At 41.5% G+C, this 13,427-nt stretch overlaps 1 long non-coding RNA gene across 1 annotated transcript; it reads left to right on the top strand.

Moving 5' to 3' along the window:
• The first annotated feature begins 8,056 nt into the window (after positions 1–8,056).
• Positions 8,057–11,606, top strand: LOC311516953. The gene is made up of 3 exons (XR_014710535.1): positions 8,057–8,091; positions 8,321–8,416; positions 11,343–11,606. It is a non-coding gene; the product is annotated as an uncharacterized lncRNA (long non-coding RNA).
• The last annotated feature ends 1,821 nt before the right edge of the window (positions 11,607–13,427 follow it).

Here is a 13,427-nt window from a genome sequence, read left to right as displayed (position 1 = left end):
TTGTGTTGCATTCTGGATTAATTGTTTTACAGCTGACAGTGGAATCAAAACCTTTGACACAGAGTTGAAATAAACAGCTCTGAAGGTAACCAGGCATTGCGACACACAGCTCTAAGCAGAACCTGACCCTTGATTGTTGGAAGCTACAGAGAGGAGATGGATTCAACACATGCTTTAAAAAAGTCTTTTAAAGCAACCAGTGTTGCCTGTAAAAATGAAGAGCAATCTAATAATACACTTGTACACATATAGTAAACAGAATTGCTCAGGGGATTAGTAATGGACTTGGAAGCTTTTTACTTGTGTTACCTTAACCAGACTTAAACTGGTAATGGTAAGCTCTATCAGTGCAAATTGGGGTTTTTCTTGTCCACACTTGGGGCTTGAACATTAGTGGCTGACTACAAAGTGAATTATCAATATAGGCAAAGGATTGCATTTTCAAAAGTGCCTATGTGACTGAGGAGCCTAACTCCCATTTTTCAAAAGTGACTTAGGGCTAGATGCACACTGGAATCTAGGTGTTGCGACACTCAGCGTTGCCACACTTAACTTTTAGGTACATAGAAAATCATTGGGATTCACAAAGCCTAAGTTGAGTGCTCAGCCTTTCTAGGCAATGAATGGAGGAAGATAGGTGCCTAAGAACGTGATTCACAAAAGCCGTATGCTAGGTGTCTCCCTGCCTACACTAGCCAATGGGAGGGATGTGCCGTAAGCCCCACCCTTCTCCAGAAGTTCAGTGTCTATCTCTGCATGGCCTTCTTAGCTATGAACCCACTTCTGGAGAGAAGCACCTACGGTATTTCTGGCAAGCAGCAGCTCCCCCATTTTTAGTCCAGTGGTGAGGGTACCCATCTGAGATGTGGGAGACCCTGTAGTCCTCCCGTTGTCTGAGGGAGAGAGAGGATTTGAATGGAGATCTGCTACCTCTCCAATAAGTGCCCTACTCACTGAGTTGTGGGATATTCTGAGGTAGAACTACCTCAGTCTCTCCTGTAGAAGCAGTTCCACTGTGGAAAACTAATTAAATAGTCATTGGCACAGGGGAACTGGATCCTGGTTCTTCCATATCCCAGGTGAGTGCTGTAACCAGCAGGACTACAAAGTCATTCTTGTGCAGGTTTGCGCTCTAACTCTCTTTGGCCCAATGACTCTTTATTTAGCCACAGTGGAACAGCTTCAACAGGAGAAATTGAGGAAGCCCCCCCCCCCCCACACACACACACACAATATCCCACAGCCCAGTGGTTAAAGCACTCACCAGAGAGGTAACAGATCTCTGTTCCAATCCCTTCTCTCTCTTAGGCAAGGGTGGTCTTGAGGTGGGGGTGGGGGATCTCCCACTGCCCAAGTGAGGACTCTAACCTCTGGGCCAAAAGATATGAGGGAGGTCCTCCCCACCCAGCTATTTTGTGTGGAATTAGGCATACTCTGAGCTCACCTACAAAATCGGGCCCTGCAGGCAGGTTAGATGGAGGAACACCTATCTTCCTCTGGTTTGTGAATTGCACTGGGGCTTTGGCATCCTGAAGCCTAGAGTGAGGCTGCAGTGCACATGCTCAGAGGCAGACACATAAGCATGTAAGGACATTTACTGCTGAGTAAGTTTAGACCCCTACAGGGAACGGTGGAAGCTGAGCCCAGTTTTGTGAATACCAGTGGTGCCTTACTCTGGGATTTAGGTGCCTAAAATGGCAATTAGATGCCTAACTCCCTCTGTGAATCTAGCCCATAGGGGCCTAATCCCATTGACTTTCAACGAAAGCTAGGTTCTTAAGGGCCAGATATTTAAAGATATTTTGGTGCCTAAAAATGCAGATAGATACCTAATGGTATTTTCCAAAGTGCCTAGACACCTAACTCCTATTTATTTCTTCATTATGCATGAAGAATACAGCGTATCCTCCCCAAAATTACAACACTTAAGGCACACGATGAATCTTCTGAGTCTTTACAAGTAAATGCATTAATTTGTTTCAGTTAAAATTAATTTTAAAATGAGTCTCAAGAAATTTAGCACCCTGTATCACACCATTTTTGTATCTGCAATGATCCTAGTATTGGAACAATGCAGACCCTTCAAACTTGATTTCAATGGGAATTAGATGCTTAAGTCCTTTGGAAAATCCCATTAGACACCTATATGCTTGTTAGATGCCTAAATACCATTCAAATCTGGCCCCAAGTGTCTAAGCCATTTTAGAAAATGGAACCTATGCTTGTAAGTCATTTTAGGTGCTTTTGAAATTTTTTCCAACTCCTAAAAGTCATTCCTGAAGGGTCTTTGGTGATCCATAGGAAATTATCTTAGTGCAATTTCTGATGCACAGGTCCACATTACAAAGAGCACCAAAACAATGGGGACCACTGTTAGTAGAGAAGCCAAGGACTGAATGGGCCTGAAAATTAAACTACTATACCCATAGTCTCCATGCCATCAAGAGTGACCCCCCATTTCAGGTGTAATGCATATTAGTTGAGCAATGCAATTAATGCTGCCCATACTATACCTGCAGATAAACAGGCTAAAGGAGGACTTGGTCTGCAGGACATCAGACCAGGACATATCACAAGCACTACCGTCACTTCAGAAAGTGTTGCAGCAAATCCTTGCACATGTGCATTTTTAATTATCTAGCTGTAATTTGTACAGCACTTCCGAGCTTATATTCATCTTTTTTAAAATAGTGGGGGAATTCTCTTACATAAAACTACAATTGGTATCTCCTATTTTAAATCTATTTACAGGTTGTAGCTTTGTAGAGGGTGAGACAGAATATAAAAATGATTACAAGAGCTCTGAATCTGATTTTTCCAGTATGTAGCCAGCTGCATTGTCAGTAAGCTGCAATTAAGACCCACCTGAAGTACGTGAAGAAAATGAAGTTGTAGTGACAGTTTGTGTCTGTAATATATTATCACAAGGTGCATTTGAAAATCATTTAGAGCAAGATTCTCAGCTGTTACAAATCAGAATAGCTCCTCTGACTTTAATGTCTGAAATTGGTTGAAATCCTAGCTTAGGTTACAAGTATAAATCAGTTTGATGGTCTCAGCCTATTGTAAAGGCAGATTGTAAATCCTCCTCACATCCCCACCACATATACTGGGACATTTGAGCACATCTGAGAGTTTCCTCTCTCTGACTGGCCAAAGGTAATAGCAGAAATGTACACTGGTAGCTGAAGTTTGCATAGCACCTAGGAAAGCCGTTCGTAGCTATGGTCAGTTGCAACCCTTACATTAATGAGAAACAAATTAAAAAAAATTATAAACAGATTATTTTCTGGTTATTGTTTTTTGTGCAAGATCCAGAGACTAATAGCACTGCCCTACCTCACAGCAGTGTAATGAGGCTAAATCCATTAGAGATTGAGAGGTGCTTGCAACAGTGATGAGAGTCATATGAATACCTTGGATAGACATAGCTGAAAACAATACAGTATCTGATTCACTCACATGGGTGTTTTTTCTTCTGTTAGTACTATATATAATTCAATCCATGCAATTATAACTAAAATCTGAATGCCACTTAGGCTCCCTTGCATGTATTTCATTCAGTTTATATCCTTATGACTAGGGCCCTACCAAATTCATGGTCCATTTTGGTCAATTTCATGAATTTTTAAAATTGTAAATTTCATTATTTCAGCTATTTAAATCTGTAATTTCACAGAGTTGTCATTTTACGGGTCCTGACCTATAAAGGAGTTGTGAGGGGGTTGCATGGTTATTGCGGGAGGGCTGCAGTACTGCAATCCTTACTTCTGCACTGCTGCTGGCAGCGGCGCTGCCTTCAGAGCTGGGTGCCTGGCTAACAGACACTGCTCTCCATCCTCCCAGATTTGAAGGCAGCTCAGAAGTAAGGGTGGCAATACTGCGACCCCCCCTAAAATAATCTTGTGACCTTGCAACTCCCTTGTGGGTCAGGACCCCCAATTTGAGAAAATCTGATCTCCCCTGTGAAATCTGTATAGTATAGAGTAAAAGCACACAAAAGACCAGATTCCCCAGGGGAGACCAGATTTCATGGTTTATGACGCATTTTTCATGGCTGTGAATTTGGTAGGGCCCTACTTATGACATCTAACTACCTGATTTGTAGATATCAAGTGGACATGCAATTAGCTGTGTCTACAAAATTTCACAGAAAACACCAGAGGGCAGGTTGATGCCCCTTTAAAAATCGGACCTAAAATTCATTCATTAATTTACCTGTAGCCATGTTTGTTTATGTCCACTATATAAAAATTTTACACACATCTCTTCAGCACTCTTGTTTTCTTCTCTTATGGCTTGATCCCACTTCCAATGAAATCAATGATAGCTTTTCCATTGACATCAAAGAAGTACGACCAAATCCTTTGCTTCTACAGCTGTCCCTGAATAGCAAACACGTCAATAGTCTTCTGTTTTTGAGTTCATTAGCGCTTTTAAAATCCAAAGCTGGAGTTACTACTTTACCCCATTTCAATAGCAGAGTGATATGATTTTGTTTTATTACTTTGTTTGTTATCCAGTGTCCTTAGTTTTCTACTAATCATCAGTCAAGGAATCCATAGAAAAAAATATTAAAACAGATAAAAATAACTGACCTCAACATAACTGTGGTAATGACTGGCTTGGAAAATATTCTTAAAATGGTTTGTGCAGCTGATGACCTCACCTCTTATTTTCTCTTCTATTCTATCACATCCTTAGTTTTTCCACCACAGTCCTTATCTTTGTTGCACCCACTCCTCTTTTATCCTTTTCTCTTATAGGCTGACCAACCCTATTTTTCTCTGCTCTCCCCTGTCCCCATTACCCACATAGGAGCATTCATTCTCTTTTTCGTCTCTTCCCTCTCTTCTTTCTGCCCATACCCAGTTTCATTTACTTTACCCAAGTCTTACTTCTGCAGTTCTGATTCTTTTCCTCATATCCTCTGTTCCCCATCCCCCAGGTTTTACATTTACGTATGTATTTACCACTGAAGATTAAGCTCCCAATCTGCCAAGTCAGCCTTAGACCAAGCAGTTGGTCTGTTTAATTAGTGAGAGGAAGTCCTGTGTCCAGTGATGCTGACTCAGGAGAGCCAGGGATTAGCAGCTTTGACACAGAATTAGTAGCAACTACAGTAAGAAAATTATGTATGGCTCTACTCCTGACTAAGCCAAGATCACTAAGTTCTCTTGGTGAAATTCTGGCGTTATTGAAGTCAATGGCAAAACTCCCATTGATTTTAATTGGGCTAGAATTTCACCCGCTGCGTCTCCATTTAACTCATCCGTAAAATGTTCCTTATTATTATACTTGAATGGGTGCTGTGGGGCTGAATTAATAAATATTTGTAAAATTATGTGAGAGCCTCAGATGAAAGTTGCTGTATAGGGTCAGTACACAGTTGTGTCAATTTTTCAAAAATGAAATATTGAAGCTGCTTCCAATGAACCTGATACAACAGAAGAGGTTTTGCCAGGAATGTTTCTGTGTATACTGTCCTTCAAGCAAGGAGGTAGAGGAAGGCCACCACTGTCCCCCGTGATCTAAAACTCAAAGTTATAGATCCTTTCTTGGATATGCACATGCAAACCCAGTGATCTCACTGGGATTAAATCATTACTGAGAGGCAAATTTGTCCTTCAATTTCCTTTTTTGGTCTCAATATGAAAAAAGTGAAAAAGAAAAATTAGTGCTTGAAGACTGTTTTATTACACTGGAATGACCACAACTCACGGTCCTTAGCCATGCATGCATTGTCATATTGGCTTCATCACTGGGATTATTCATGTGAACAAGAATATCTTATATGAGTATGTACTGCAGAGAGTGGCCCTAATATTTGGAATGTTGGAAAACAACAACAAAAACTCGGCAGATGCTGGAACTTGAGGAAGGGACAAATGAGAAACATTGCTGTGTAAATGCAGAAAACTTATTTCGGATCTAAAATTTGGATTACATTTGAGGAATGGTGAAATCTTTTCACAGTCCACTTACAGATCTTATCAGCAAAAATGTTCTGTGACTCAGGGAATTCTTCTCTCACACCAACAATTTCCTCAAATTCTGTTATGGATAAAGAATAGGTTATTTCTGAAGCTTTGGAGAAATGAGTGATTGTTTTCCAGGGTAAATGGATTTATCTACTCCTGAATATTGTTCATGCTTCACAAGCCTCTAAACATAAGCTGATTTCTCTTAAAATAGGTTGTTCTTATATTGGAGCAGACGTGGCTCTTTTGTTCCCTGATAAATCGTACAGAACATTGTTTTAAATGGGAAAAAATGTATTCTCTGATCATTGTTATACTAAATCATTTTAAGGTTTTCCTCCCCGTGAAATGAAGGAGAAAAAAACCAAATAAGGTAGAGAAAGTGCATTAGATTGAGAAAAGCAATTAGTAAGAACCTCAGTTTTACTCTCACTCCAGTATTACTTTTTTTTTTCACTTTCTTTGGGCCTCATCCTGCAGTCCTTGCCCAGGCAAAATTCCCAGTAAAATCAATGGGATTTTTACCTAGATATGGGGCGACAGCAGGATCAAGCTCTTTCTTGGCAATTACTCTCTTTTACAGTGAGCATGGTATTTCTGCTTTTTCTTAATGCATTTTTCTCTCCTTGGAAATATACTTTTCTGATATTTTGGATGGACAATGTTCTGCTGTGTGACATAAAATACTTCTTCTTGGGCTTTGTATCACTAAATTCCTCGGTCCCAGCTGCTCCATACAAGTGGGTCTTTACATCCATGTAGAGACCTATTGAAGTCAACAGGGCTGCACATGAGCCCAAGGGTCCAGCTATGCAGAACAACTTGTAGGATTATGGCCTATCTACTGTTAAGGCCTAAGTTTTCCAGTTTTTTGCAATTTTGCAGGAGCTTAACTTTCTGCACATGGGTAGCCCACTGACCTCAGTGCATGTGTGTGTACAGTTAAACACCTATGTAAGTATTTGCAGAATTGGGGTCAAAATTGGTATCCCATTTGGGATGGTTTGTTCCCCCCATGTATATGTTTTCCTCTCATGGTTACCACTGTGCTGTCAAACTGAGGGGATAGATTAATTGGTTTTCTTATTCTAGGGATGTTTCACTTAATTGATGTGCCAGTGTTATACTTAGATTAAATAAAAATATTAAAAATATACTAGCTGAGGGGATAATGTGCCAGTTATGGATATTCTACTTTTTGTCATATTTCTACATTTCCATGCTGTTACTAACTACTTGATGTCTTCTTCTTGTTCCCTTTCCACCTGCTCTTGTCAGTTGAATAGTATTATTCTCAGCTCATAGTAGTTGCAAGATAGCCAAACTCCCTCTGTTGCTTCCCAAAGACACAAGTAGAATGAGGAAATCAGCAGAAGGATCCACCTAATATATACACAGTTTGTGATCTACAGCTTTTTGAAGGAAACTTGAACTTGAACAAATTCAGGCCCAGTGTTGGCAGAAAGAGAACGAGATAGTTGCCCAGTAGGCTGGCCGTGGAACGGGCTGCAAGAGTGGTGCGGAGCCCTGATCTACTCCCTCTACCTGCTCTAGTGTTAAAGCATTTAGTAAAGTCTTCTTTACCAGGGGAGCAAGGATGCCCATAGTGCACCTGGAACTCTGCATCTCTGTTTTTTGTTAAAAACTTGACTAAAGGAACATTCTGCTCTTCATATAATGAGCTAAATTTTCAAAGCAAGCCATGCAAATATTCGCCTGCAGTTCTGGATGCACAATCATTGTGGAAAGACTATAATTTTAGCATCTAAATTTTTGCTGGGTAGTTGCACATACCACTTTTGCCTTAAAATCATATAATTGGGCACCGAAATTCTATTATTTGTGTTAAGAAACCATTCTGCAGTCAAAAATTGTAGATGGAAATGAAGAGGTCAGGTGAGGGCCTGTGTGCCTACCCAACACTCAGATGGAGAGTGCAGGCATTGAAACCCTTTACTGGTTACAGTTGAAACAGAAAAAGAAGCTCTCACCCTCCAGCAGAAGAGGAGGAGAAGCTGTAGGACAGCATTATTTACTCAAACCAGGGAGAGATCTCTCTCCACTCTTAGCAGAGGAGGAAGACCTGTGTTCTCTCTTTTTTTAACCCTGGGTGAGATAAGAGGAGAGATTTATATCTTATCTCAAAAATCTGCAGGAGCTGCCAGGCCTGAAAGAAAGTGTTCTCATCTCTGGATAATTTAAAGTGACCTGTAAAGGGTTTGTTTAAAAAAAGGGGGGGAGGTGTGCCCTATTTGCTTTTTTATAATGTACAAAGACAGTTTGAAGGCTTCATTTGTTTATTTTAAGATAATTTTTTTTCTGCTTGTTTTTTATTGTAGAAATGTGGGTCTCATCTGGCCTGGAAGACTCTATGATGACTGAAGAACTAATGAAATGATGACATCACAAAAGACTGAAATTGAAGTAATTGAGAGGTAAAAGGATTTTTTTAGTCAGACTGTTTGACACTCTGGCCTGGATCCACAAAGGGAGTTAGGCACTGTGATGCTGAGCATCACACCACCTAACTTTTAGGGACCTAGAAAATCACAGGAAGAACACTGCAATCCACAAAGGCCAAGTTAGGCACCTCAGCTCCCCGTACAATGAATGGTGAGAGGTAGGTGCCCTACAGGGTTAGGCAGCAGCCAAGTGGGAATTTTGTGGATTTCAATGGTGCCTGAGCTAGAATTAGGTGGCCAAGTCTAGGGTTTAGGCATCTACATACCTTTGTGGAGCCAGGCACCTCTGCTTTTCATTTTGGTTAACACCTACTTAACTTCAATGACTATTGAACATTTTAGAGAAATGATGTCTTTATTAAAAACCCTTCAGTGAAATTATGAGAACAGATACTGCCCTAGTGGATAGTGGGAAGCAGTAGACATGATATATCTTTATTTTAGTAAGGCTATTGACACAGGACCACATGACATTCTCATTAACAAACTTGAGAAATGTGGTCTAAATAAAATTACTATATGGTGGGTGTGACAGGTTGGATCACAGAATCCCCCTTGGGCACTGCCAACTGATGTACTGAGACTACTTCTAACCCGTTTTCCCTCTGGCAGCTTGGGACTTCAGTGCCCTGCCTGGTTTGAGCCGGTCATGCGAGGCTGCTACAAACCCAGACCCAGGTCTGAAACACGCCCCCTAACAGCTGCAGGCTTAACTGAAAACAGCTTAAAAAGTGTTCCTCTCTCCAGCACCCAGATGCCAAGTTCCCAATGGGGTCCAAACCCAAAATAAATCCATTTTACCTTGTATAAAGCTTATACAGAGTAAACTCATAAGTTGTTCGCCCTCTATAACACTGATAGAGAGCTATGCCCCCCCTCTGAGGTATTAATACACACTCTGGGTTAATTAATAAGTAAAAAGTGATCTTATTAAATACAAAAAGTAGGATTTAAGTGGTTCCAAGTAATAACAGACAGAACAAAGTGAATTATCAAGCAAAATAAAATAAAACACGCAAGTCTAAGCCTAATACAGTAAGAAAACTGAATACAGATAAAATCTCACCCTCAGAGGTGTTTCAATAATCTTCTATCACAGACTGGACGCCTTCCTAGTCTGGGCACAATTCTTTCCCCTGGTATAGTCCTTGTTTCAGCTCAGGTGGTAGCTAGGGGATTTCTCATGCCTGCAAGCCCCTTTGTTCTGTTCCACCCCTTATATATCTTTTGCACAAGGCAGGAATCCTTTGTCCTTCTCTGGATTCCCACCCCTCCTTCTAAATGGAAAAGCACCCGGTTAAAGATGGATTCCAGTTCAGGTGACATGATCACAAGTCACTGTAAGACTTCAAGCCCTCATTCCTCCCAGCCTGACTCATAGGAAGGCCTGCCTGCAAACAGAGCCATCCACAGTCAATTGTCCTGGTTGATGGGAGCCGTCAAGATTCCATGAATGGCCCACACTTTGCATAATTACAATAGGACCTCAGAGTTATATTTCATATTTCTAGTTTCAGATACAAGAGTGATACATTTATACAAATAGGATGACCACACTCCGTAGGTTATAAGCTTTGCAATGATACCTTACAAGAGACCTTTTGTATGAAGCATATTCCAGTTACATTATATTCTCACCCATTAGCACATTTTCATAAAATCATATAGAGTGCAACATCACAGTGGGTGCATAACTGGTTGAAAGACCATACTCAGGATGTAGTTATCAATGGTTTGCTGTCAAATTGGGGTGATGTATCTAGTAAGGTCCCAAAGAGGTCTGTTCTGGGTCTGGCATTATTCAATATTTTCATTAATGATTTGGATAACGGGGTGGACAGTAGGCTTATAAAATTTGCCAATGATACCAGGCTAGGTAGAGTGGCAAGCACTGTGGAGGACAGGATTAGAATTCAAAACAACCTTAGCAAGTTGGAGAATTGGTCTGAAATTAAAAAGATGAAATTCAATAAAGATAAGAACAAAGTACTACACTTGGGAAAGAAAATTAAATGAACAGATACAAAATAGGGAATAACTGGCTATACAGTAGCACAGCTGAAAAGGATCTGGAGATTATAGTAGGTCATGAATAGAATATGTCTACAAAGTTATTCTGGGGTGTATTAACAGAAGTGTCATGTGTAAGACATGGATGGTAATTGTTCTGTTGTACTGGGCACTGGTGAGGGCTCAGCTGCAGTATTGCGTCCAGTGAGTCCAGAGGAGAGCAACAAAAATGACAAAAGGTTTAGAAAACCTGACCTTTGAGGAAAGGTTAAAAAAACAGAGCATGTTTAGACCTGAGAAACAAAGACTGAGGCGGGAATCTGATAACAGTCTTTATGTTAAGGGCTGTTATAAAGAGGATGGTGATCAATTGTCCACTGAAGGTACCGACAAGAATTAAGAGCTTAATATGCAGCAAGGGAGATTTAGGCTAGACATTAGGAAAAACTTTCTAACTATAAGGACAGTTAAGCTCTGGAATAGGCTTCAAAGGAAGTTGTGGAATCCATATTAGAGGTTGTTAGAACAGGTTAGACAAACACCTTTCAGGGATGGTGTAAGTATACTTGGTCCTACCTCAGCGAAGGGGACTGGACTAGATGACCTATCAATGTCCTTTCCAGACCTACATTTCTATGATTCTATAATATACATGCTTAAGGCAACCAGAAGGTCCTACAGGGAAAAAAAAGGAAAGAGCAGATTTCATAGTCCCATTTCTAAGGTAAAAAGCAAGCGGAAAAATTAAGGGGGATTTTTTTTTTGGTTTTGGTTTGGTTTTGGTTTTCAACCTATCAGGCCCTTTTTATCCACTATGAAGAAGCAATAATGGGCAAAAATGCAATTTAAAAATAATCCTTTAACAGGCAGTCCTACTTTCCTTCACCAGGCAACCCTACAGATGGCGGGGATAAGTTGAGCTGGAAGTGCCTGGTTTGGAGAGGCTGTATCTCTCTGCTGATTAGAACTCAAAACTGGCTACCTTGGAAGCAGCACACCAAAAACGATTGCGTTTGATTTGCTACCCTGCTATTTTTTTGTGTTTGTTTTCACTACCCTGCCCAGGAGCTTTGCTTTCCCCGGGCTGGAAGAAAGATACAAAATTTCTCTTTCGCTTTGCCAACTCTGAGTCCTTTTTGTTATAGTCCCTCCTTCCAAGGAAGAAATAAAAGTTTGTCTGGACCCTGCTGGGGGAATGGAAAAAAAAAAAAACCTTCCTGAAAGAAAAAAGTTTCCTGTTTTCTTTACACTGACTGTTTAGTATTTTTTCCTTTAAAGTACCACCGTCATTTTAAAACTCTTGTTTAAGGGCTTGTCTCTATTTAAAATCATAGAATCATAGACTATCAGGGTTGGAAGGGACCTCAGGAGGTCATCTAGTCCAACCCCCTGCTCAAAGCAGGACCAATCCCCCATTAAATCATCCCAGCCAGGTCTTTGTCAAGCCTGACCTTAAAAACTTCTAAGGAAGGAGATTCTACCACCTCCCTAGGTAACGCATTCCAGTGTTTCACCACCCTCCTAGTGAAAAAGTTTTTCCTAATATCCAACCTAAACCTCCCCCACTGCAACTTGAGACCATTACTCCTTGTCCTGTCCTCTTCTACCACTGAGAATAGTCTAGAACCATCCTCTCTGGAACCACCTCTCAGGTAGTTGAAAGCAGCTATCAAATCCCCCCTCATTCTTCTCTTCTTCAGACTAAACAATCCCAGTTCCCTCAGCCTCTCCTCATAAGTCATGTGTTCCAGACCCCTACTCATTTTTGTTGCCCTTCGCTGGACTCTCTCCAGTTTATCCACATCCATCCCTAGTGTGGGGCCCAAAACTGGACACAGTACTCAAGATGAGGCCTCACCAATGTCGAATAGAGAGGAACGATCACGTCCCTCGATCTGCTCGCTATGCCCCTACTTATACATCCCAAAATGCCATTGGCCTTCTTGGCAACAAGGGCACGCTGCTGACTCAAATCCAGCTTCTCGTCCACTGTCACCCCTAGGTCCTTTTCCGCAGAACTGCTGCCTAGCCATTCGGTCCCTAGTCTGTAGCTCTGCATTGGGTTCTCCCGTCCTAAGTGCAGGACCCTGCACTTATCCTTATTGAACCTCATCAGATTTCTTTTGGCCCAATCCTCCAATTTGTCTAGATCCCTCTGTATCCTATCCCTGCCCTCCAGCATATCTACCACTCCTCCCAGTTTAGTATCATCTGCAAATTTGCTGAGAGTGCAATCCACACCATCCTCCAGATCATTTATGAAGATATTGAACCCCTGGGGCACTCCACTTGACACCGGCTGCCAACTAGACATGGAGCCATTGATCACTACCCGTTGAGCCCGACAATCTAGCCAACTTTCTGTCCACCTTATAGTGCATTCATCCAGCCCATACTTCCTTAACTTGCTGACAAGAATACTGTGGGAGACAGTGTCAAAAGCTTTGCTAAAGTCAAGAAACAATACATCCACTGCTTTCCCTTCATCCACAGAACCAGTAATCTCATCATAGAAGGCGATTAGATTAGTCAGGCATGACCTTCCCTTGGTGAATCCATGCTGACTGTTCCTGATCACTTTCCTCTCATGTAAATGCTTCAGGATTGATTCTTTGAGGACCTGCTCCATGATTTTTCCGGGAACTGGGGTGAGGCTGACTGGCCTGTAGTTCCCAGGATCCTCCTTCTTCCCTTTTTTAAAGATTGGCACTACATTAGCCTTTTTCCAGTCATCTGGGACTTCCCCCGTTCGCCACGAGTTTTCAAAGATAATGGCCAATGGCTCTGCAATCACAGCCGCCAATTCCTTTAGCACTCTCGGATGCTACAGCAAGACAGCTGAAGTGCTTCAGTGTAGACCAGGGGTGGGCAAACTATGGCCCAGGGGCTGCATCCATCCCACCAGACGTTTTAATCCGGCCCTCAAGCTCCCGCTGAGGCTCCCAGAAACAGTGACAGGCCCCTCCGCCGGCTC

This window comes from Lepidochelys olivacea (assembly GCF_965140295.1).
Source record: "Lepidochelys olivacea isolate rLepOli2 genome assembly, chromosome: 2".
In the NCBI taxonomy this organism is placed as follows: Eukaryota; Metazoa; Chordata; order Testudines; family Cheloniidae; genus Lepidochelys; species Lepidochelys olivacea.
Note: the sequence above shows the minus strand (reverse complement) of the source record. Positions and strands in the feature narration are given on the sequence as shown.